Source organism: Mus musculus, chromosome 9, assembly GCF_000001635.26.
Source record: "Mus musculus strain C57BL/6J chromosome 9, GRCm38.p6 C57BL/6J".
NCBI classification, from domain to species: domain Eukaryota; kingdom Metazoa; phylum Chordata; class Mammalia; order Rodentia; family Muridae; genus Mus; species Mus musculus.
Window position 1 is genome coordinate 116,323,337 of NC_000075.6, and position 25,771 is coordinate 116,349,107.

At 43.6% G+C, this 25,771-nt stretch overlaps 1 long non-coding RNA gene across 3 annotated transcripts; it reads left to right on the plus strand.

The window, feature by feature from the left end:
• Nucleotides 1-3,986: 3,986 nt before the first annotated feature.
• On the plus strand, nucleotides 3,987-16,323 carry D730003K21Rik. Of its 3 annotated transcripts, XR_871324.2 has the most exons (4): nucleotides 3,987-4,309; nucleotides 5,845-6,002; nucleotides 15,666-15,799; nucleotides 15,896-16,323. It is a non-coding gene; the product is annotated as an RIKEN cDNA D730003K21 gene (long non-coding RNA). The 3 variants fall into 3 exon arrangements; XR_379940.3 differs by having other exon boundaries at nucleotides 15,666-16,323; XR_379941.3 differs by lacking the exon at nucleotides 15,666-15,799.
• The last annotated feature ends 9,448 nt before the right edge of the window (nucleotides 16,324-25,771 follow it).

Consider the following 25,771-nt stretch of genomic DNA (forward strand, 5'->3'; position numbering starts at 1 on the left):
GAATTCTGCACTGAGGATGAAGCAGGCATGTGGTGAGCTAGTGCCAGGCTGCCTGTCTCCCTCGAAGCTAGGGGTGTTACAGCTGCTCAAGGTAGGCAGAATGCAGTCCAAGATAGGGCTCTCCTGATATCATTCTCTGTGAAATCAAAACAGATACATTCTGAGGCTCCCTGGTCTAGCCTGAACAAAAGGTCTGCAGGGCTCTGATCTGGCCAGAACAGCCAACGTGTTGCCACTCTCTGAAGAGAATCCCATGCTGGGGAGGTAGCCAGGGTTTCTCCCACTACCATAGCAGCGCCAATGCCAGCATCAGCAGTGGTGGCAAGCGGTGGTGGTCAGCATTGAGCAGCCAGAAGCCACAGCCGCAAGCCCCAGGGGCACGAGCCCATGCTTGGTGGATCCGAGGTGCAGCAATGAATTCTTCGGAAGAGAAAACTCTTTCCCAGAGTGTTGCAGCTCAATAAGACAGTCTCTCTCTCAGACGATTCTTGGTGAAATAACTCGTGTACTTCATTGCATGTAGGTTAGGACCTTCTAAACACTTTAGGAGTACATCCAGGGGTAGGCGTTTCCCATTGTCTCAGTCTGAGATGTTAGAGATGTTCTATCTGTATGGGGAAGGACTTCAGGGGTTCTCCCTGCATGACTGATTGCCATGGCTCTCTCAGTGGGGTGTCATAGTTACATGTTCCAGAACAAGTAAAGCTTGGCAGGGAGCTGGCCCCACTCCTGCTGTCCTGAGATTCCCCAGGGTCTGAGCCTGCTCAACTTTACCAGTGCTTCTGTCTGGTGCTACGGTCCACTTGTCCCACAAGCTGGGATTGCAGCAGATCACGCAGGACTAGTAAGTCGGAGAAGTGAGTCCCAGGCTAGCCAGAGTTATATGGTAAGACCTCCCTTCCCCCCAAATAAATATCCTTTGAGAAGTACCAGAAAGGTATGTGGCCACCACAAAGCAGGCCTGCTACTGAATGCTACAGCTCTACCTGGTAAGAGCTTTACAGATGACGCCTTCGGGAACTGTTGGGTGCAGAACACAGAACGTGCATTTATGAGCCTGGGGGATGTGTCTGCTTTCCAGCTGCTGTGAACAGTCAGACTTGCCTTGTGAAATGGCACCCAGAATGCTTAGCGTTGTTCCACTGGGACCTATGGTCCCCAGAGAGGGCTATTCTGGGAGAGAATGCAGAGCAGGGGTAGGGGAGTGGCACAGGGCTGAAGTGTTGCTTGATGCTGTGTGATCCCTGGTGCCCTATTCCTGTAAGTTCCTTGGCATGTCACCTAGTCCCTAGTAAACAAGACCTCCCAACATGTGACCCAAGAGTGAATGAACAAACAGCTATTCCCCAAACAAAAGGAAATGCCTAACGATCCACTATCTTCCTCTACAGAGTTCTTAACACAGTAGGCCACAAACCCTGCCTGCTTGTCCTAGCTATTAGCAATAGGATGTCTGACCTTTCACAGGGTACAGAGTGGGAAGCATGAGACTTTCAGTTCACCCTCAGTCATAGCCACTTGCAAACTGGGTACCAGCGGATTCACATAGAACAGAGGTGTCTGTGTGTGCTGGTGGGAGGGGAGGTCTGGGTATGACCTCTGTTTATATTTTCTTTTCCCATGTAGCTTTTAAAACTTTAAAGTATGTGCTTTGAATGAGATATTTAATAAACTAATAATATTAATTCCCATTTCTGCCTCCAGGGATATTAACCTGAGATTATTTCCAACCAGAAACAAATGTTTATTGTACTATGTTGGGATTAAAGCCATAGCAGCTATTCTGTCTTCTTGTGTGTTTCCATATATAGACCATAGAACATTGCCCATGGGAGGGGGGGGGGGGGAGAGCATGTTAACGTCATCACACTCACGGGCCTGAGAGCGTGATAGGCATGTGGGCAAGCTGTAGCTCTTAGCTCATTTTCAAGACAGATCTATTGCATTTTTAGGGAATACTCCATTCTGTTTCTTGGTTCAGATATAGCTTCCTTAGACCACAGGGAGGCGAACATTTTCTAGAAAGGTCTATAGTAGATGTTATATGATATGGAAAAACTGGTTTGTTTCTTCTGTGACACCTCAGCCATGCTAACTGTGGTCTCCACAGATAATATACAAAGGAGGATAGTGACCGTGTGCTAACACAGCTGCATGTGTGAACATTGCTTTCTTGAACTACATATAACCCATATGAACTATTACAAAATAAAAATAATACGATAAGCATTCTTTCTTTATCTTTACATGTTTGTTTCCTTTTCCATTCACCCCCCCCCCCAACTTTTATTTCTGACCATTTTATGTATGGGTAAAACGTACTATGATCACATGTACCTGCCCATGACCCTCTCCCTTAACTATCCCATACTTGCCCCGTGTCCTTGTATGTATGCAGGGCATGAGTGTGTGTTCACAGTGGCACTTGTCACACCATGTCCAGAGCACAGTGCTTCATGCACCCCCACCCTCGTCCGGGTCTCACAATCTTCTCCTGTCCTCATTCAAAGCATTTGACCAGTTACAAGTCTCTGTATTCACCACTGTCCACTATAAAAGAGAAGCTTCTTTGGCCAAGCTGTGGGTAGCAATAGTCTGTAGATATAAATATAAGTTCTTAGGAGACGGTGTAGCTATATGTCTATTTTTTTTAAACAAAATATCTACCTTTCCCCCTAAGGCTTATGACCTTCCAAGCCAAAGTTTGTTTTCAGCTTGTGGGTCTGTTTGCTTGAGACAAAATTCTACTATGCATTGCATGATAGCCTTGAACTTACTCTAGCTCAGGATGGCCTCAAAATTAGAGTAGTCCTCAGCCTCACAGAGTGTTGGCATGCCAGGTGTGTATCATGATGCTTAGAGACAGATTTCTTTCTAACCAGTTATAGATGTAAAATTATTCTTAGTTTGTGGATCAAATCAACCAACAAACGAACAAATCAACAAACCAAGCAAACAGTCGGTAAAACTAAAAACAGGTGGCAGGCGAGGTGCTGGGTTATCAACAGTAGGCTGGCTACCACCCCAAACGTCTTCAATGCCACTGGTAAGTTCCATACATGAGCTTGCTTCACTTTCACTATTGTGGCACACACACACACACACACACACACACACACACACACACACAAAACATATACCTTGACTAAAAAAATGTATGTCAACAATGAGATCCATGGATATGGCTGCTGGGTGATATGTTGTTTGCCTAACTCTGTGTATAAAGATAAATATGCATATATACCCTTGCAAGTACTCATAAATACTCATACACCTAGACATAGAACATAAACATATATTCCTTGAAACAATTCAGGATTCTAGACATTTCCAACTGTTGCTTTCACACATTTAGAAGGGTTACTTAGCACTGTCCCCATTTTCTGGTTCTATAACTGTGTTTTCATGACTTGATCTTATCAAATCCCAACACCCCCATCTTCCCTCATCCAACCATGTGGTTAGTCACCAGGTCAAGCCCAGTTCCTTGAACATTAGTGGATTTCCACCTAGAGTCAGGATGACAATGAGTGGGTTTGGCTGTAGGTACATGGAGTATGGTAACGTAAGGATCCATGAGTCACTGAAGAATGATACCCCAGACTCAAATAGTACGTAAACGGAGAGTGTTTTACTTTGCAGAAGTCCAGCATGCTGGGGTCTCTCCAATGCCAAGATAGAGAGACAACCAAGTGAGCTTGCAGGCCTGATTTAAAGCACATTAGGTAATTCTGGGATAGGTGACTTCTATGTTAATCTGTTGGGTCTATCTCTATGGACATTCCATTACTGGGGTGTAGGAGCTGTGAACCTGCTGGGAAGATCTAGAAACTGTTGCTGAGGAAGTCTGGAAACTGCTGCTGACCCATTGTCCTTGCCTCACGATAGGTGGCAGGGCAGCTTCTGAGGCCTGGACTTGCCTGGACTTGCCCAGTTCTTAGAAACAGAGATTTAGGCCTAGTCTCCTTAACTGCCAATGTGAAGCCTGTCATGGAATCAGCCTAGCTTCCATAGGCCTTCTCAGTACCTATCAGAGCGATTTGGAATTTCATGGTTCCAGGAAGTAGCTAAGTAAGTTCTGTATTCAGCTCTTGTTCTAACTGGCATAGAGTCCAAAGTGAGCAGGAGTATTAATCAAGGAGGAAGAGCCCGTGTAAATGTGGAAAAACTCCAGGATTGTGGCTTGGAGGTCACAAAAGTAAGTTGGAACTTCCAGGAACCTCTGCCTGATGCTTCCAACTTCAAACACACCACCGACTTGCAGGGAACGCTGGCACAGTTGATTATTTTCTAATGGACATCTACCCAGGTGAGGAGCTGGGGAACCTGAAGGAAGAGACCTGGTGAGGGACACAGAACTGTATGCTTGGCTTCTGCCCTCTGTCACAGGGAGACAGACATCAGCAGTTCCTGTGTGACCCACAGCAGCTGAGTAATGCGCTCTGAAATGTCCTATCTCAGTTGGTAAAGTGCTTGCAAACCCCTGGGTTCCAAGCTCTGCAAGGCACAAAGTGGGTATGGTATCGTATGCCAGCTATCACAGCACTTGTCAGGCAGAGGCAGGAGGACCAGGAGTTCAAGGTTTTCTATCTATTGCTATCTAGTGGGTTGGAGGCCAGTCTGAGCCACGTAAGATGCTACATACGAACAAACAAACAAATGGCAAATAGCTAATGTGGGCCTTCCATACCCTACCTTGTAGATTCTTTCTGCCCTGAGACTATGAAGAGATAGAATCCTGGTCCTCAGATGTCTCCCCTAGCTAAGTCAGCACAGAAAATGGACTATGTAAACTCCCTTTCCTGTAGAGCTGGTCTGAAGTAATCCGAGATGGTTTTTGTAAGACTTGGTAAAGTTCCTTCACCCTCTTTCCAGTACTGTCCTGGGGAGAGGGGGAGTCGGCCTTTATCCTTGGGAGATTGCACAGATTTAGAAACTGATCTTACACGGAGGACAAGAGAACAGCCTAAGAAGTCACCTCTTCTCTGCCTGGGGGTTTTCTCCCTCCTGCGGGGTGCTCAGAGGGCTTCTCCTGGAAGCCCTAGGACCAGCAGGCCTGGCTTCCTGCCTTTCTCTAACCAGGGTGGCAGGGGGCCTGCATCTGCCTCCCAGCAGCCTTCCTGTGTTGACAGCACCCTTTGTTCTTCCTTTCTCCCTAGGGAAGATGTTGGCTTGTCTGTTCTGGGCAACAGATTTGGGAAAAAACACACTTTTGTCTTTTAAAGGAATTTATCATTGTTCTTCTGAAGACTCAAAAGAAAAGTCACCTTACACTGATTTCAAAAGCAACAACAACAACAAAAACCAATTGAACACCCCCTCGCCCCCTTCAAAAACAACAGGAAGGCATGATTCAGGCCATGCATTTTAAAATTACTAAATCCACAAAAATGTGAATGTGTGTGTGTGTGTGTGTGTGTGTGTGATAACAATAATGAACAGGCAAAAGAAAATTGCAATGTTTCTCAATCTCTCCATTTTCTGACATACATGTCACCATCAGATTCTTTTTTTAAAAAAGTCTCTTAATTATGTGCATGTGTGTGCGTGTATGGCTTTTGCACATGTGCAGGTGCCAGTGGAGACAAGAAAGTGTCCAGTTTTCCTGAAGCTGGAGTTAGAGGCAGCTGTGAGTCTCCTGATGTTGGTGATAGGAACTGAACTCTAGTCCTTGGCAAGAGAAAAGAAACCCCTAGCCCCGAGCCATGCCATCTCTCTAGCCCTAGATTGCTTTCTTGGTCCTTTTATGCCAGCGACTTCAGAAAGTCTTGCTGTATATTCTTAAAAGGCCGTCTGGAAATTTGTAGAGTTGGGTAATAAACTTTACTGTGTACTTTACTACAGCCTGAACCCCAGAATAATCTTTACTCCATGGAGTGTGTATGTGTGTAAAGGGTCCCAGAGGCAAGATGGAGCCTACGACAACTTCCTGAGAACGAAGTTTTGAAAGCACATACTTGCACTTCCACGAAAATTTGTCACCAACACAGAGCCTTTGTCAGGTGGGTTCCTTTTATTCATGACAGGAAGGGGACTTCCCCTCAGTAATACAGTCATCTGTGGTTGCACATACCTCTCCCTGTCTTCCGGGTTCTTTTCTAGAGAGTCACAGGGAGGGTACGGTTATTAAGACCCTTCACTGATTATATATAGCATTGTTATGTTTTCTTTCAAAACTTCCACTATGTAGTGAGGTTTTTAACTGTAAGGTTGTATGTCTGTACCTGAGCAGGTTTTGTGTGTAGTGTCTTAGTGTCCATAATGATATTTTGTTGGGGCTAGAGAGATGGTCAGATCCATTTGGTCCCTGGTCATGTGGGGCTGTCACCTATCTTCTGTAACTCCAACTCCAGGGAATCCAATGTCTTTTTCTGGCATGTGTGTGTGTACAATTAAAAATAAAACAAAATTAATTTTGACCAAAAGTAATGATACTATCTGAAAATATTGGCTGATCTCAATGTTAAGTAAGCATTTACAAAACTATTTATCATGCAAAAGTACTTGTGTCTAATTTGGAATTAGAAATGAGTCATTAGAAAATTTCTGGAATTAGCTGGTAAGAGAAATCTGGAATTAACAACAATAACAACAAGATGAAGTATTCAAAGTAGGGACAGCCATAATGTATCTGAGCACCTGAGAGATACAGAGAATGCCTTCTCCAGGTTGTAGAATTGGAGAAAACTCTCCAGGTGAGTGAGTGGGTTGGGCTGTGGACCCATGAAAAGTGATAGGAGTGTAGACACCACTTCAAAGGCGCTTCACTCATGTTGGCCACCCCAAGGGCTTTGCTTTCCTGTCAACAGTGATGTCTTTACCATCTTGTCCTTGTTTATAACATGTTGGACTACTCAACAGGGTCTCTCTATTTTACCAAGTCGTGGAACAGAGTGAAGGACAGCAGAGATGGCCAGGATCCCATATGTAAAGGTGATGAAGAGTGAGCACTGGGTCTGTCATGTGCTTGCTCAGATTTTCCCATTTAACTTTCAGGAGCCATCTGTAGAAAAATAACATCATTATGTCCATTTGAAGGTTCAAGGGATCAGGACACATGGGCAACTCATAGTTAGTAGGTGATGGGAAAAGGCTTTAGATATTTGGATCTGGAGGCTGAGCTCAGCATATGAGATGACAGAGAGTCCTATTCAGCCATCTTATTCTGTCATTCTGTGGGAATAACAGAGACTTCTTTGTTCTTCTCTGGGTGCTGGATAGACTATGTTAGTGTAGACCAATCAGAAATGATTTCTGGCTACTCTGAGTGCACATGTGTCAACTGGTACACACCTGGGCATCACCATACTCAGAACCATTTCTTTCAACTTGTTGCTGTGCCTAAAAAATGTAATTCTTCCTCTCACTGTTTCCTTTAAAGCCTGCTGCTCTTTTCTTCCACCTTATATCAGCAATCGCTTGAGACCAGTAGCCTAGTTTTGTTTCAGGAGCCAGTAGTGGAGAAACAGGGAGTTGGGAGATGGGGTTTTGCCCTTTAGATCAAAAGGGAAGGGAACTATTTTTGTAGGGTGTGCTGCGGGGTGCAGGGTAGATCAGGAGAACAGAGTAGCAGTAGAATCGCGCAAGGCTGCTCTGGAGGTCTCCATTTTGAAGCATCTCTCTTTCCATTAGAGGGAGCCACACATATACAGTTTCCCAACATGCAAGTTCCACAATGCAAATGACAGTGCCCCCGACTGGTCAGTGCTCAGTCCTAAGTGTTTGTGGCTTTATCTTTGGGGGAATCCAGCGAATGCTGCTTGGCCACAGCTATCCCCCTGCCCCCATACCCCTGTTTGCAGTTCCTACACAAGGAAGTAGTTTCCTGTGTGAGGAGCTGTCCTGTGCCAGAATGAAGTAGGTGAAAGATTCATTCTTTTCCTTGTCTCTCAGCTATGGCCTTCCAGAGACAGCTTTTATTTTCCAACTGAAAAAAATAAAAAAATAAAAGAGCCATACAGCCTCAGTGGGCCACAGCTGTAATGAACACTTTTTTCTACTGTGCACGACTCTGTAGCCAGTAGGAGATTCTGGAGATGTTCTTTTGAAATAGTATTACCTACCTTTCTGAAGTTTTATTGTCTACAAGGGTGAACATCTTAAATATTATTTTTTTATGAGACAGCATTCTAGTCATTGTGGTTCCTGGACCCCATGAATATTAAGAAAAATTGTGAAATTTGTATTTGGTCATTCACATTCAAACCCTGACAGCAGTATTCATCACTGGATTAAATCTCACAGGGTGATGGAAATGTGGGTTGGTCTCATTCCAAACGTGTGTCTCTTCCACGAAACTATGATGCCATACTTTGGAAGAAACAAAGCACCATATTTTATAATAGCCCCAGAGCATTCACACAGGAAATAGGTTCTCTCTTTATTGAAACAAATCTTTGTTAATGATCCCAGAAAGATCCAACTCCACCTGAACTTAATGGATCCAGGCTTCAATCCCTCTCTTACTGAACAGCGTTGGCCACCGTGGCCTGTGCATCTGGTGACATATTTCACTTCCTCTGGCTTAACTTGCCTTCTTCTCTTCCCACGGGCAGAAAATTACCAGGATTAATACAGCCTTAGACCAGGTAATTGGGCGCGCTCAAGCCTTCCCAAAGGGTATAACACCTAACTGCATTTGCAAGGAGCCACCTGCAGGCATAAATTGTGAGCTTAACATGGCAAATGGTGAGGGACAGCCAAGTTTCTAACGCCATCCAGTTGTCTTGAGGCACTGAATTGTTCAACAGACTGTGGGTATGTTTGCAAGCTCTTGATTTATATTTATGAGCTTAGAAGTGTGGGAGAGACAGGGAGGGAAGCAGAGAGAAGCCAGCATACTCCTAGACTAACAGAATTACAACTCTGAGGGGACATCTTGAAAACAATCATAGTTGCATATACCTAACAAAGTATCCCGGTTTTAATTTCATCCTTAGACAGGTTCAAAACTAAGTAAGGGATTTGTGTCAAGGTAGCCATCGGATTCTCCTGTGCTGGTGAGCCAGGACTGACTTCCTGTATTACTCCCTAAGTTGGTCAGTCAAATGAAGCTTGATAGATATGAAATATGACAGAGTAAAGGAGCTGATGCAACCATTCATTTGTGTTGACTTTTCCTGTGATACCTTTTCGTTTTGTTTTGTTTTTGGTTGCCCAGGCTGACCTTAAATTTGCTCTGTAGCCAAGGCTGACCCTGACCTTCTGATCGCCTTGCCTCCACTTTCAAAGTGCACTGTCATGCCAGATTTATACAGTACTCAAGAGTAAACCCGGGGTTTCTCAAACACTAGACAAGCTCTCCACCAACTGAGCTACATCTCCAGCCCTACCCTGTGCTGAACTCTTTAAAAAGAAAAAAATGACTCACTTCCAAAGAAGAAAGTGAACTTTCACTATGTTCACATATACGGGCTAGAGTAGCCATGACATAGCCGAAGAGGCCACCAACCCTCACTTACTGCTAATCAATGGCAGCTGTTAACAGCTGCCTTAAAGGCTTGATCACCATGAATGACACTTGGGTCAAGGATATGGGCTTAATGCAGATACAATATAATTTGGGAATCTAGCTATGAGTCAGAATTGGCCACAAGAAAAGACTGTTTCCATCTAACCTGTGAGAGATTTTCCCTAGTAAGGTTTCTGGTTACACAAACCACTTGACTTCGTCTTCTCAATTTAAAGGAATGCAATTACTATACAGTATGTATTGAGAAGGGTGTGTGTGCATGCACATGTATGTGTGTGCACCCACATGTGTGCATGTGTGTGTGTGTGTATCTTCTGAGGCCAGAGTTCCTTGGATGTTGTTCCCTAGGCACCATCCATCATGTTTTATTTGTTTGTTTGTTTGTTTGTTTGTTTGTTTGTTTCTTGAGACAGTCTCTCAGTGGCCCGGAACTCATGAAGTAGACTCTCTGGCTGGCCAGTGATTCCCCTACCTCTGCCTCTACAGAGCTAGGATTACAGATGCAAGCCATCATGGTTTTTCTGTTTTTGTTTGTGTGTGTGTGTGAGCTTTGGAAATCAAACTTATCCAGGTCTTCAGGCTTACAAGGTGAGTCCTGTGCCCACTGAGCTGTCTTCCCAGCTAGTGAGAAGGTTTTTGTGAGGAATATTAGCTGTTGGGGGCCCCAGGACTACCTTCCATGGATTTGTTCCTTCATTTCCTACCCAACGAATGTGGTGGGTCTTACTGTCCTCTTGTCATCGGTTTACAAACTTGGCATTTTTTAAATTGATTTGCTATTTTATGTATTTATTTTTATTTTATGGAGACTTTGAGAATTAGTAGGCTTATTGACTGAATTCTATGGATAGTTCCCATCCAATCGCTATTAAAAATATGTCATTTATTATTTATTTTTAAATTTTATTTCTAGATGTGTCTGGAATTGCATGTGCGCAGGACTCCAAGGCTAGAAGATGGGGTCAGACCATCGAGAGCTGGAGTCACAGGCAATTGTGATCTGTCTGATGTGGATGCTGGGAACTGAACTCAAGTCCCCTAGAACTCTTAACCACCAACTCATCTCTTCACTCCCTCATCTATATCTTCCTTTCAAATGAAAAATGCCTTCCCAACAGCCTGTATTTCCCAGTGATCTCATTCAGGCCAAAAGTGGACCGTAGTGGCTGAGACCAAGCCTTTTCTCTGACTCAGTTTCCTGTGTTCTGGAAGAAAGTCCTTTTCCTAATTAACTGTTGTTCTTCTTTTGTTAAGACTCAAGTGGTGTTAAGGTAAACCCTCATGTTCTCCTGTAACAGCAGCTTGGCCCTTGCGATGAGTTGGAAGGACTCCCAGGGTGAGTTGTGTTCCCACAGATTCCCAGCAAATCCCAGTGCTCTCTGCTCACAGATGCAAACACAAACATACCTCCTCTCGCATGTAACAATAGCAGCTCCTTTCCCGAGGAGGGGGCTATCTGTGTTTGCGACACTGTATTTTACTAAAGAACAGGATGTCCTGGAAAGCCCACGTTCTTGAGACCTGCCTGTTCTGAGAACTCTTAAGGCTCCCATTGTGGGGCTCCTGCTCTCTCCTCTGACTGACTATTGCCTTGACCTGCTCTTTCTGCCTTTGAAACTCTCTTCTACTTAAAATACCCAAAGATTCATTCAATGGCTTGCAAATATAAGAGAGACACAAGTTTTCTAATGTGATTCTCAGGGGAGGATTTCTTAGGGAGAAAGAGTCTTTCTAACTGACAAAAGTTAGGCTGTTTCCATGTTTCCATCTCAGGTGGACTTTTGCCTCATGCTCGTCTTAATTGGGTTTATTTTTGGCTCTTGACTTTCATTTTGATGTTTATATGTCAGCTCTAGAATTTCTGGTTTTTATTACAGCTCATCTTCTTGACAACTCCACTTTCGGTTGTCCTCCCTCTCCCCTCCACTCTCTTTCTCCTTTATATGTCCCCCTTTTGGCCTCCCCTTCCTTTTCCTCTGTCTCTGTCTCCCTCTGGTCTCTGTTTCTCTGTCTCTGTCTGTTTCTGTCTCTATCTCTGTCTCCCTCTCCCCACTACCCCCCTCTCCATTTTGAGGCATAATATACTCTGTCATATCCCTTAATAGATTCGGATCCAAAGAACATTCCATGTGCATTTCTCACATGCTATTCTGTGGCTGATTTTACTTTGAGAAATTTTTAATAAGGTAACAGTAACTATTCTATGGCTAAAAGGCAAAGCCCAGTGCTGACGAAATGCTGCATTGGTAACAGGCTCGCTTTGCCAGTGTGAGGACCTGAGTTTGATCACAGAACCCACATAAAACATGCTGGGCACTAAAACCCATCACATTCTATGATTTAGAAAGCTTGACTAACATGCAAAGGGCCCAGGCTAGATCCCCATAAACCCCCAGAAAAAGAGCCACAACACGGTTGTGTAATCCTAGGGCAAGGCTGGTGGAGAATTCCCTAGCTAGGCAGCCAGTAATCTGTTTGACCAGCCTAGCCTACTTCAGGCCAGTGCATGAATCATTTTTTAAAAAGATAAATAGAATCTGGTTTGAGGAATGACAAGTAAGGTTGTGTTCTGGTCTCTGTGTACCCCATAAAACACACACACACACACACACACACACACACACACACACACACACATCTGCTAGTACATGGGCATGCACACACATGTATACACACAACACCATTTACATAAAAGCAATGCTAGCTCTTCTATAAAGATCTAAATACATGTATATCTGAGAAAACCATTGAGTTGTGGCTCTTATAGCTCTAGTTATTATATAATCATTTGCTTTTCAAATGACAGCGAAACCAGGAAGTTGTACCAACGTGATGGGATTATGATACTACTCTATACTATTCATGCAGGAGAGAATGCCTGCTGGTCTCCAAAGCTTGCAGTTTCCACCTACAATCTGGCTTAGATTCTGGAATCTTGCCAACCTCCAGGAATGATTAATGGGTGACTTAACACAGAAGAGCACAGTACACAAGGGTCCAGCCCCATGGGTTCTGGAATCCAATCTACTGACCTGAGGGTATAGCTCAGCTTAGATAGCCCAAGCATAGTCCTCATAGGTTTGAGTTGATTGCTTCATTTCTATCTGAGATTCCTAGCTAATGACATAGCTGTGAGGATGGAGCAGTCTAACATGTTTGCACACAGACTGCAGGTAAGATGGCATGGAGATCGCAGCTATCTCCAGCCCCTGAATTGCTCTAAAGCAGTATTTGCAGAAAGTGGTGTATTCTAAGAGGCTCCCGCAACGAGAAGAAGCCAAATTAAAGACAGCACATCACACTCAGAAGCTTTGTTGTATAAACACTGAGGAAGAACGGAGGCAATCAAATCTATTATGCAAATTTTAAATGAGTCAAATTATGACAACTTAATGTTCCCATCTGCACGAGATGAATCAACCTGCCTCTGGCGCCACAGATAGGATGAGGAGAGGGGCTCCCAGGTCTGAGATAAGGCTAATCAGTCGTACAAGTCCTTCCCATTTCTCCATACCCTGCCCAGCCTTCAGTTACATCAAGACCTCCAGAGCCACGCATGGTGGCTACATCCGATTCTAGGTTTCTTGTGGGACCTCTCACAAAGGCTGCTATAGATTTCTTCTCTAATCCATCTCAGGGAAAGAAGATCTTTATTCACAGTTATTTGCTGATGTGACTGGGAGATTCAGGTGGCCTTGACATTTCCTTTGATATATCAAGATGCAATGAGGGAACTGAGCCTGATCAGGGTCTCAAAACACACTCTCTTAATACAAGGAGTAGGGTCTTTCAGCAATGGGTGATGAGGGGCAAATGGGTCCTTGAGGAGTGAGTGTTGAAGACTTGTTGACCCTGCATTGATTTATACTCCAGCTAAGGAACTTGAGGAGTCGGCGGCATAAATCTCTCTGACTTCAGACCTGCTTGCCTATACTTTTTCTTATGGAAACAGAAAGTTGAATCAATAGCATTGCCTTCAGTTTGCTGAACTTGCCCCCCCCCCCAGCTTACCATTCTTGGTTCTGTTTACACATTCAGAAGCCAGTCAACAACTCAGAGCTAATTCACCAAATGATGGTTTCTCTAACAGCAGAGACGGCCAAGGACCAGTCTCTGATCTTCCCTTCTCAAAGATATCTTGTGATAGACAGTTTTCTCCTTTGTCTTCCTAATAGCACACTGAGCGATACTAGCAGGTCCCCTTCATCCTCACCTTTCTGTTGTTACCTCTCTACTGGGCTGACCATGGTCAGTGCTGGTAGGTAGACCATGCTCTGGGGTGTCCCACCCCGTATGTGTATGAGTACCATTGTTTGGACCTAATGGGTAATGAAAACCAAAAGAAGAGGTTATGAATGGGAGTGGGGTAAGGAGTGGCATGTGGGGAGAACTTTGAAGGCTTGAAGGGGGGAAGTCATGAGGTTGGTCAAATATGATTGAAATATTGTGTATGTGTATATATGAAGCCCTCAAAGAAGAAATAAAATATTTAATTAGAAGCAAATAAAGAAAATTTAAAAAGTATCAATAAAAGGTCCCTATTTAATAGCCCAGCATTTAGTTATACCTCTTGTCCTTGTGACTTCTCCCCTGGCCTCCACGTCTTTCTTCTCCACTGCCCCGCTCCCCTGTGCTTTCGAACTCCCTCCCTTTGCCCAGTAGCTCCTGCTGGAATAGTGCAGTTAAAGCAATTAAATGTTCCTTAACATGATATAATGGGGACAAAAAGCAAAACTCATGGGCTCCGGCTAAACAGTTACACAGTAGAAGAGCACCAGCTCCTTCAGCACTGGGAGGACTGAACAGCCCATGCACTGGTGAATTTGCTGAGGCATCACCTCTGTCACAGTAGGGGTGAACAGTGCTCCCTAGAGTGGTGAGATATGCAGCAGATGAGCTGAGCTGGTGTCGCCGTGTGTTCTAGAACAGTCTTTTCAGCACACTGTTTAGGAGCACAGTGAAGGAAGGGACTGTGTTTACGGTGATAGGCACAGTTTAACGCTTTTTTAGCTTTGAAATGAGGAAAATGATCTTGTCTCCAGGTTACGCTGTAATAGGCTATGACTGTGAAGAACTGTACAGTGCTCTCCATTTAGAGATAAACACCTCAATTGCAAGAAAAAAAGAAAAGAACGTACATAAGGCAGTGGTGGATCATTAGGGAGAAGGTGGGTCACTGGCCATAAGGGGATAGGGAGGACACAAAGCTAAGATGACACTGAGTTGTCCTGGTACCACCAAGGATTGCCTGCAGGTCATCAGTGTCCTTTCTACAGTGTGCATGGGAATCTGGCCTCCAGAAGGACCCTCCATGGTAGCTGCCACAGTATGGAGAAGCCACTCTCTAACCTAGAATGTAGGTCACAGAGTTCCTGCAGGCTGGGTGGAGGCTGATGCTTGTCTGAAGCCAGCCTCTAGCTGCAATGTTCGTTCTTTGTCCAGCTGTGCCCTGCCCTAACTGGGCTCTCCTGGGAGCTTTTAAATAAGCCATTTGTACAAGGGTCAAAGATTACTTGTTTGTACAATGCAGATGTCACCTGGACCTTGAAGTCCTGGGAAACTAGGTTCAATTTGGCTTGAACCCTTGTTCCATGACCTGCGGTTATCTCTGCCTGCATCTGGCTCCTCTTCAACAGCCTTCTCTCCTTTTTCTCCTGTACCTCTTCCTGTTGACAATGTCTGTGCTCTTGGTGGTTTTTGACTTATTAGCGGAAATGTAGTAATAAACTTTGCGGGATACCTCAAAAGTAAGCACACCCATAGCAGACATGCAGAGACTTAAAAGGGGAACAGAAAAAATAGAAAAGAAAAGAGAAACAAATGACGGAGAAAGGCTGTGCTGTGGCATAGAAACCTGGGTCACACAGAGCAGAAAGCCAGTACTTTTGCTATGACACATGGCAGCCTTTGTTCTGTTTATTGCTTATTACATACAAAAATAGTTTTAAGTTTATACACTAGTTAGTTCTAATTGTCACCTTGACACAATCTAAAATCACCTGGAAGGCAGTAAGTATGAGGGATTATCTCGATCAGGTTGGCCTATGGGTGATTATATTAATTAATATTGAAGAGGCAGCCCACTGTAGGCGGCGCCATTCCCTAGGCTTGGTCCTGGGCTATATAAGAGTAAAGAAAGTGAGCTGAGAACTAACACAATTCATTCACCCATTCCTTTTTGCTCTTGTCTCAGGTCTGACTGGCTACTTCAATTCCTGCCTTGACGTCCTCCTAGTGATGACCTCTAACCTGGAATTGTATGCCCAATGACGGACCCCTTTCCTGACTTAAAGTTGTTTCTGTCAGGGTATTTTATTCCTTGACTCTGTAAGCAGCAAAGCAGGTTTGCAGGCTTCAGGATCTAATTCTTCCGGGTCTGCCTCAGGCATGTATTTTTTAAACCTATCATTTACTCAATTGCAGACTTTCATGATCTCGAGGAGAGACAAATTACTGACTCCGAAGAGCTTCGCCAGCAGAAAGATGGCACTCACTCACTGGCCTTCACCGATGGGTTTCTAGTCTGTTCTGGGACGTGAAGAGCAGAATTGAGACGCCTTCAGCACATCCATCTGCCCTGACATTTGGATGGGAGTTGGCTCTTGCTGTGACAGGAGCGAAACTGTATTTTGAAACACCTGTTCTTCAAATTCCATGGCTATGTAGGATTCCCTAGAGGCTGAGATAATAAAAAATGATCAAACAAAATCCTCTTTTTTGGGGGGGACAGGGTCTCCTTCTGTAGTCCAGTCTGCCCCGTGTGTGAGTCAGTACTTTCAGACTGTCCTTGAACTCATGACAATCCAGAACCATCAATCAGTCAAGCTCCTGGATGCCTTGGTTACCTCACCAGACTCAAGAACACAGCTTTGATGACTAGCCACAAGCCCCAACTCTTCAGATAATTTATTGGGAGTTTTTGCACTGATTCCTGGAGACACTAAACATGAACTCTGCCCATTTGCCTTCAAGGTTTATATGCAGAAAGGGAAATGTGCATTTTCCAGCAGAGTAGAAAAGTATTGAGAATATTTCCTGCGATAGTCTCTGTGTGGTGTAGCACAGGTCCAGCCAGAGTGGGAAGAAACAAAGGGCTTGGACTCAAACTGGACTTCCGGAATGTTCTCTTAGACGAGTTATGTTTAGTCCAAACTGAAACTTTTATGGGTTTATTTTTCACCTGTAAGTTGAAACCATTGCTGTTTCTTGTATTCTCATAGGGACGTAATTAGCCACATTTCCCACTGTTGTGACAAAAATGCCTGAGAGTGGCAATGTAAGGAAGTAAGAAGGTTTGTACTGGCTTAGGATTTGAGGGTAGAGCCTGCCATGGTGGGAAAGACTCCGTGGCAGGGATGTGAAGTCTTTGCTTGCCTTTGTCCACAGACAGGATCCAGAAGCTGATGCTGTCGCTCAGTTCCTGTCTCCTTTCTACCCCTCAGTCTGTGGATCAGTGTTGCCCATGACCAGGGCTGCTCTTACCTCTCTTCTTAGTCCTCACTGGAAACATGACATGCCCAAAGATGTGTCTTCCAGATTCCAAACCCAGCCATTTTGACAATAAGTGTTAACTATCACAAGGACTAAAATTTACAAAAGAAAAAAAGAGGACATGATAAGCATCAGACATGATAACACCCACCTGTATCCCAACCCTTAGGAGACTGAGGCAGGAGAGTTGTGAGTTCAAGGCCAGCCTAGGTCATATGGAGAAACCCTGTCTATAAAAACAAAACATAACAAAACAAAACAAAACCCAGGGGCTAGAGGTTTGCCTTAGTGTTAAGAACATTTGCTGGTCTTGCAAGGGACCTGAATTCAACCCCCAGCACCTCTACAGTGCCTTATAACTCTGTTAATTACAGTCTCAGGGGATCTGAAGCCTTCTTTTGACCTTCTCGGGCACCAGACATATAGGCGGTACACATACATATATGTAGGCAGATATGCACACATAAGATAATGAAACAAATCTTAAAAAGTCAAAACACACCATTAACAAAAACCCAGACAAAAAAATCATAATCAGAAGAACTGAACAGGCTGTGAGTTTCATCTCTCTGCCTTCAGCAAGACATCCTAAGGGAGAAATAGAAAGGAAGACAGAGTGTGATAAAATTAAATAAACATATTTTGCACTTAAGTAAAAAACAGTTTTATTTCATAGATTTTCTTTCTACTTGCTGTGCATTGTTGGGCAGGTTTCATAGTTGCTATGGTTTCCAGTTTCATATTCACAGTCAAAGGGTTAGAGAGATGAATCAGTGGTAAAAGCAAAAAGTACCTGAGTTTGCTTTCCAGAACTTAAGTTAAGGTTGGCTCTTTTGAGAGTAACAGGGATCTGATGCCCTCTTCTGGTCTCTATGGGCACTGCACTCAATTGCATAGACACACAGGCATGCAAACATAATTAAACAGAAAATCAAGTCTTTGCACAACACAGATAAAGACAGTTACTCACTTATAGGCTAATAAGAGGGTTAAATTAAAGTGATATTCATGAAGTTCCTAAAAATGTCTTATACAAAGACAAAAATCAACAAAATGGAAATTATAGTTTATAGTTTAACTACTTGTTCATAAAAACGACTCTAATATTTTCATGTTAACACAAGTGAAACCTCTGTGAAGAGATGTATTGAGTTCTGTAAAGCTAAGAATACTCTGAGGACAGAGATGGGATTGTGGGCAGTGTTTGGTATCCTGGCTTAGAGTTCCCCCTATGAACTCTTTGGTGAACGCTTCTTTATTATTTTTGATGGAGTTGAGAATCTGGAATATACAGTCCAGAGAGATGACTCAGTGGTTAAAAGTGTATAGTGTGTTCATAGCCACACCCACCCCATCAGGTAGCTCACAACTGTCTGCAGCTTCAGCTCCAGGGGTATCTCTTTTGCTTCTACAGGGGCATGAATGCATTGCATAGAAACACACACACACACACACACACACACACACACACACACGTTTGATTTTGTAACTAATTAAAATTTATGTGTGTGTTCATTTTGACTGCATATTTGTCTGTGTACCACATGTATGCCTGACATATAAGGAAATGGAATCCCTTGGAATTGGAGTTACAGATGGTTGTAAGCTGCTACAGGGTGCTGGGAATTGAACCCAGATCCTCTGTAAGAGCAAGTCTTTTTCACTGCTGAGCCATCCCTTCAGCCCTTTAATTTTTTTGATTTGCTGTAAGGAATCTGATATTCAAATGAGGACTCGAAATTGCTAGAATTGCTGGCACCAATGACAGACGTAACATACAACCAAACTGTTGATGATTCTTGCTGACTGTTAGCATCTGTAATTGGTACTAGCTCTCTTAGAGGCTATTGTATTGCTGTACTTAGATTATCAAAGGAATGATACAGACAGTGGTCACACCCGCCAGTTCCAAGAACACAGCACACAATGCAGCCCTTCCTTCATCTCTGTGCTCCCAGGAGAGCTTGTATAACCTCTCAGGGTACTCTGAAGTTGCTTTCTCAGGCATTTTATCAGCAATAAGTAAAGGAACTGACTGAGGGATATGTGTATACGTGGGGTGGGATTTAGGATATCTTTTAAAACTTCTGCCCACTATTAACCACACCAGTTTTCAATATTTCAACGGTATTTACCATCAACAAACTATTTTTACATTCTTAGCTTTTCTGCTAGTGCATTTTAGCTGTGTTTTCTGCATCGTCTCCTCTTTAGTTATAATGAAAGCAGGGAGTTGAATTTGGGCTTTCCTCTGCTATCTAATCTGAACAAGTTACAACTTCCATTTATTATTTGTTCTATTCTGACATGATAAATACCTTCCCCGTGTGGGAGAGCAATATTTACGCACTGCTTCCTAATGGAGTTTGGCAATCTCTTATTTCCTTCCTCCATAGCTCTTCCAAACTCCACATGTAAGTCATGCCAAGAAAACGAGAGATGAAGAACCCCAGAGGCTACCAACGAGGAGGTGCTATTGAAAGATGTCCCTCCGAAGGGAAAAGATGGGTAGATGCTATGAAGGGCAAGCGCTGGAAAATCTCCAGTCCAGGCTCATGGATCAGAGCGCAGAATTTTGCAGTCTACCTTCTTCTGCTCAGCTTTGGCACAGACATCTGTGTGATACCCTGGGGCTCTTCCAGCATCTGAGCTGTACAAATCAGTTGACTCCCTGAGACTCCAGATTCCAAAGACTGAGGTCTTGGAGTGACTTTCACCTCTCACCAGGCCCTTAACTATCTGTTCCCTGGAGTGCTTCAGGCTCTTTTTTTTTCTTTAATTAAATTTATTTATATATTTTTAATTTTTTTATTTTTTGCTCTTTGTTTAGTTTACCCACAGACAGAATGATTCAGACTCTTAAGGCTGACTCACCATATAAGCCCATGATAGCTTCTGCCTCTCCAGTTTGGGGGAACAGGTGGGAAAGATGCCAATGCTTTTATTTGAAGAACATCCAGAAGTAGGGTGGAAATCTGCATGTCTGGGAAAATGGCTCCTTTTTGCGTCTTTAGATTTAGCTCCTGACAGAATCTTTTTTAGGGATGCCCCAGAATTTAGGAGTTTAGGATGACCTCAGATGTGGTTAGAATGTTCTCTTCCAGAGCCGCAGCCTTTGGGAGAAGCAGGCTAGACATTCCCATGATAGCTATCATGATTTCTGGCATCCTCGGATATGTTTGGGCAGTCACGGGATCATATCTTAGTGTGGTTTCTTCACACTAAGGCATTGAGTCCAGTTTAGGAAGAGGTGAAGATTTTAATTACCATTGGCTGTTTTTGAATGAATTCTCACTTGTGGACAAAAGTGCATAATCTACATGGTGTGTGTTTCTGTGTATGTGTGTGTGTGTGTGTATGTGTGTGTGTGTATGTGTGTGTGTATATGTGTATGTGTGTGTGTGTGTATGTGTGTGTGTATGTGTGTGTGTGTATGTGTGTGTATGTGTGTGTGTATTTGTGTGTATGTGTGCGTGTATATGTGTGTGTATGTGTGTGTATATGTGTATGTGTGTGTGTATGTGTGTGTGTATGTGTGTGTATTTGTGTGTATGTGTGTGTATGTGTGTGTGTGTATGTGTGTGTGTATATGTGTATGTGTGTGTGTCTGTGTGTGTGTGTGTGTGTGTGTGTGTGTGTGTGTGTGTGTGTGTGTGTGTGTAGCGACTGGAGCAGAAGCATCTTCCCCAGTTTCTGCCCATTTTATTTATTTGAGACAGGATCTCTTATTGGATCTGGAACTCACTCATTCAGCTAGGCTGACTGGCCAGCAAGCTCTGGGGTCCACCTATCTCTTCTCCATACTCTGGGCTTACAAACTCATGCCACTTTGCCCCCCCCCTTTTTTTTTTTAATTGGGGGCTGAACTAGAGTCTTTGTGCTTATATGGCAAGCATTTTACAACTGAGTCATTTCTCTGTCCCTCTAAATTTATCTTCTGGTTAAAATAAAAAGTCCTTATGTGTGTTTACATGTGACAGAACTCTAGCAGCTATCTGAATATACACACAGACACACACAATCCAAAACACAAAATGGTATAATTAATAGTACTTTTGAAACTTATTAATATTACATGTCTTTATGTAAAGAACTTTTAATTAACTGGGTGAATGAATAGAAATAAAACATGAATACTCAACAGATATTAGCTGTAGTATGAATTTAGAAAACTCTTACAACTTTCTTGAGACAAACTATATTAGTAGTGATATAAAGCAGAAAATAGAATTTAAGTTACACTATGCTTTAATCAATGTAGGCTTGACTGTGGTATTGTTTTCCATAAAAATAAGTAAGACAGAATATTTAATTTAAAAATTTAAATACATTTTTATTTAGTGGTGTGTGTGTGTGTATGTATGTGTGTCTGTGTGTCTATGTGTGTCTGTATCTGTGTGTCTGTGTGTCTGTGTGTCTGTGTCTGTGTGTGTCTGTATCTGTATGGGCATTAGAGAACAACGTTCAGGAGTCTGTTCTTTCCTTCCATCATTCGGGTTTTGGGAACTGAACTCAGGTTGTCAGGCTTAGCAGCAGGTGGGTGCCTTTCCTCGCTTGGTCACCTTGCTAGTCCCTGCATCTAATGCTTGTCTGTTTAATTATGTCTTGACTGTGACTCTCTGTGGAGAAAATGCCTTATTGAGGAATTATTCCCATCTCATGAGAATGAGTCAAAAGCAGAACTGCAGGTCCCCAGCTTACAGACATAAAGCCGGAGCAGTATCCGGCCTGTATCATTGACCAGACACACACGGAATCTCTGAACAACCAGGCGTCACGGCATTCTCACCCTCTCTGCTGTGTGACTGGAAAACATTTGTAGCTATGTGGACTGCACCAGATTTGATTGCCATGGACAGGAAGAGTGGCTGCCATCTTCATTTTTCTTAGGCTAGAGGCAGGCTCTGTGAAATGTAGAGGCTCTTATCTATACTTTTATAAACTGCTCAAAAATAAATGGATTGCAACTGTTGCACTATTAAAATCAAAACTGGAAATAAAGAAACCCTTCATATATGGGACATTGCAAATAAACGTACAAAGAGCAGAGAACTGTCTATAGGAAAGATTGTGTGTTGGTGTTTACTATGGGATAAGATCAACTGGTGATTCTTGGGTGTGTATTTCTTACGTGTAACCCAGAGAAATAAAACGAAGTGCACAGGGAGCTGGAGACATGGCTCAGCACTTGAGGATGCTGGCTGCCCTTGCAGAAGACCCAGGTTCAGTTCACAGCACTGACATGGCATTCACACCATCTTTAGTTCCAGCTCCGGGGGATCTAATGCCCTCTGAGAGCCTCCTCAGGCCCTGTAAGCGTGTATACAATATGCCTTTGTATATTGTATATGTGCAGGTGAACACACAGACACATACCCTTAAAAAATAAAATAACCAATCAAGAAATGAAAAGTGTTAGTTTGCTCTGTTCCAGGAAGGATATATTGACAAAGGGCAGCTTCATGGAGAACCAGTGTGATTGTTCCAAGCAACAGTAAGCGAACCATTATTCATCATAGCTGCTCTCCAGATAGTCCTCACCACACAACTGTCTCTAAGACGACATGTGTCTTTCCCTATCCAACATCATATCAGCATAGGAATGAATTCATTTCCCTGTGAGTGACAGGTGACAACGCTGGAGAATTATTTTCACTCCTGTGGAAAGGGCGCCGAGAGGTGTCAGGGCAGGCAGCAAGTTATTTGCATCAGGTTGTGGGCATAAACAGATTTTTAAAGGTCTCCTGAAATACCTGGTGGCTACTTCTTCTATGGATGGTTGTCTCTACAGAATATCAGAAGACAACAAAGACCTCCTTCCAAGAAAAGGAAGAGCAGTGTTGAAGGCATTCTGAGTCCAATCAAAAAGAATGCTTCATCCAAAGAGAAAAAACAGCATATTTTTAGTAAATTTCACTAGATTGTAATTTAAAAAATATAAGGGAGGATAGTCCCCAAGTGGTACCCAAGGCACCAAGAGATAATGGATTATTAGACATTTGGCTTGGGATCTGAGCTGTGCTATTTCATGGATAATGATAAAATGTGTATAGGTGTGTGGCTTTCATGAACAAGATTCCTCCTAGTCAACCTGCCAGCTTCTGACAACTGTGAACGGGTCCAGCTACCGGTGACAAAGCCTCATCTAGATCAGTATGAGTGTTCAGCTTGCCCACAGGTCCATGGACTTAACTCTAAGTCAACTATTATTTTCCTGGGGACTTACTAGACGCTGGATGGCTGGTAAGGGAAGAGGGGAACTGAGACACAGCTCATCCTCCAAGTGCCTGGCATAGACTTGCTTTCAATACAGAAAGGTTAGCACAAGAATAAAGAGTTAATGGTTCTGGAGACAAAGGCTTGATGGGGCCCTTTATAACTCAGAGTATATCTAGCCAGCCCACGCAGGGCAAATAACAAAAGCTAACGTTTGTGAGCAGAGCATCCAGGCCCTTCATGAGAGGGGTTGCAATGCAGTGGATCAAAGATGGACGACTATGGCTGCAACCTGCCGCGGTATACAAGCCACCACTGGCACTCCAGCCGAGACCTATCATTTTCCTATTGTAGAGTAGGCTAGGGAGAGTTGAGTCATAGGAAGGTAGGCCGTAAGGGTGGGAAGCTGTCTGTAGACTGAAAGTTCAGTTCAAGAACCCTTACTGTGCCCTGAGCTTTTGGTATTCGGTCTGAGCTGTGGCAGTCTCCCGGGACACCGGCTTTCTCCCGAATCTCTGGCTGATCAAGGTCAGGTAATTGCACATTTGCCCCATTTCTACTGTTTAGATACGAAGACACCTCAATTTCTCACTCCTTAGTTGAAAATGAATAGTCCTGTCTTCCCAGAGGGACGCTATTTGTCACAATGGAAAGCAGCTCATCCACCCAAGGTCACCGCTCAGATTGAGACCCGAGCGAGAGCTGTGAGTGAGTCGCTGTCTCACAGGCAGGTCTTCTGACAAGGTGGGGTGAGTCACGGTCATGGAAAAAGCTGCTTAGAAAGAAGATACTGGTTTGATCCACACTCCTTGCTGGCAGGCTTAACATGAAGCTTGTTGGGAAAAATCACAGGGAAAGGACTCACTGAATGCAAGGGACATTATTTCATTTTAAAACAGGGTATGTGTTGCCAATGCGAGCTACTGAAAGACCGTGGGGTTTTTGGAGGAAATAAAGAGTTATTTTAGGAAGACAGAAACAAGGACCGAATTTTGGACTAGGAAAATTCATTACAGACATGTCACTCATTATAAATGAAGAGAAACACTGCAATCTTCTAGCATTCACACCCAAGGCAGCCATATCTGCAAACCCTGCCCACATACACAGATGTGGCTTGGCTTGTTCTGGGTTTTTTTCTTTAAAATGTTAGCATTCTTTTCTTTTTTCAATTTAAATATTTTTTAGATATTTTCTTCATTTACAATTCAAACGCTATCCCAAAATTCCCTTATTCTGCCCCCCCCCCCCCCCGCCCTGCTCCCCTACCCACCCACTCCTGCTTCCTGGCCCTGGCATTCTCCCGTATTGGGGCATATAATCTTTGCAAGACCAAGGGCCTCTCTTCCCAATGATGGCCGATTAGGCCATCTTCTGCTACCTATGCAGCTAGAGACACGAGCTCCAGGGTTAGTTCATATTGTTGTTCCACCTATAGGGCTGCAGACCCCTTTAGCTCCTTGGGTATTTTCTCTAGCTCCTCCATTGGGGGCTCTGTGTTCTATCCAATAGCTGACTGTGAGCAACCACTTCTGTATCTGCCAGGTTGGTTTTAAGGGCCAGGTTTTGTCCTCAGTGTCTTCTATTATGCCCTGAAGCATTACTTTCTGGACATTGACTTTTCTGGACCATATTTATGGTGACATCTCAAAGCACAAGTAGTGAAGCTATCTTTCCTAAAGACTTTCTCCTCAGCTATAAGGGGCCTTAGGAAACTGTATGGTCCTGGCAAGTCCTGTGTCCTTCCCAGGTCCTACTCATCACAACCTCTGCATCTCTACTGGGCTGGAGAATATGAGGGATATAAGGGTATGCATAGCTTACTTTTAGGCAGAAGCGATCTCCAGAACCCTCAAGCCACCTGCCCTATTCAAGATCAAATGAGAAGATGCTCAGGGTCCGAGACCTTTCCATTCCTGGCACTTAGCATTCTGTGTTTGTTCTCGATCTTGTTTACTCCCAGAACCCTTAGCACTTAACTGTCCCCCATGTCGACCAAGTTCTGTGTTTACTGCCTGTTCCTTAACCTGCTAGGAAAGATCAGTGAAGTTGGCATTTTGTCGTTTTCCTAGTGACCAGGAGAGGGGTAGCTCAGAACAGACACTCAATATTAGTATTTCTTGACCTCATTGACATCAGCAAGGCCTCCTACAAGCTTAAAGTTTGAATGAAACATATCTACAAGACATGCCATCATATTAATGTGAGTGCCTCTGCAGCTATGAGAAGTGATAGGAAGAGTTTGGCAAAAGTGTGTTCCCATAAACCATGATGGAAAATGACTTGTGACACTTCTGAGCTGCATTGGGTTAGAGGCAGTAGTTGATAGTACTTGCTGGCCCAAAAGGTAAGTTTGCAGAGGGTAGGTCCCTGAGTGGCAACAGCAAGCAGGGACTCCTACTAATGTCACAGTGAACATGTGACAAGAACAAGGACCAAATCCTTTCTCCCACTGAGATGTGGGACTTGTTTGTTATGGGAGCATGGTCTAGCTCACCCTTGCTGATACATACACCATATGACTTAGAATGCTACCTGAAGGGGATGATATTATTCTATAAAGATAATGAGACTCTATCTAAAACACTCACC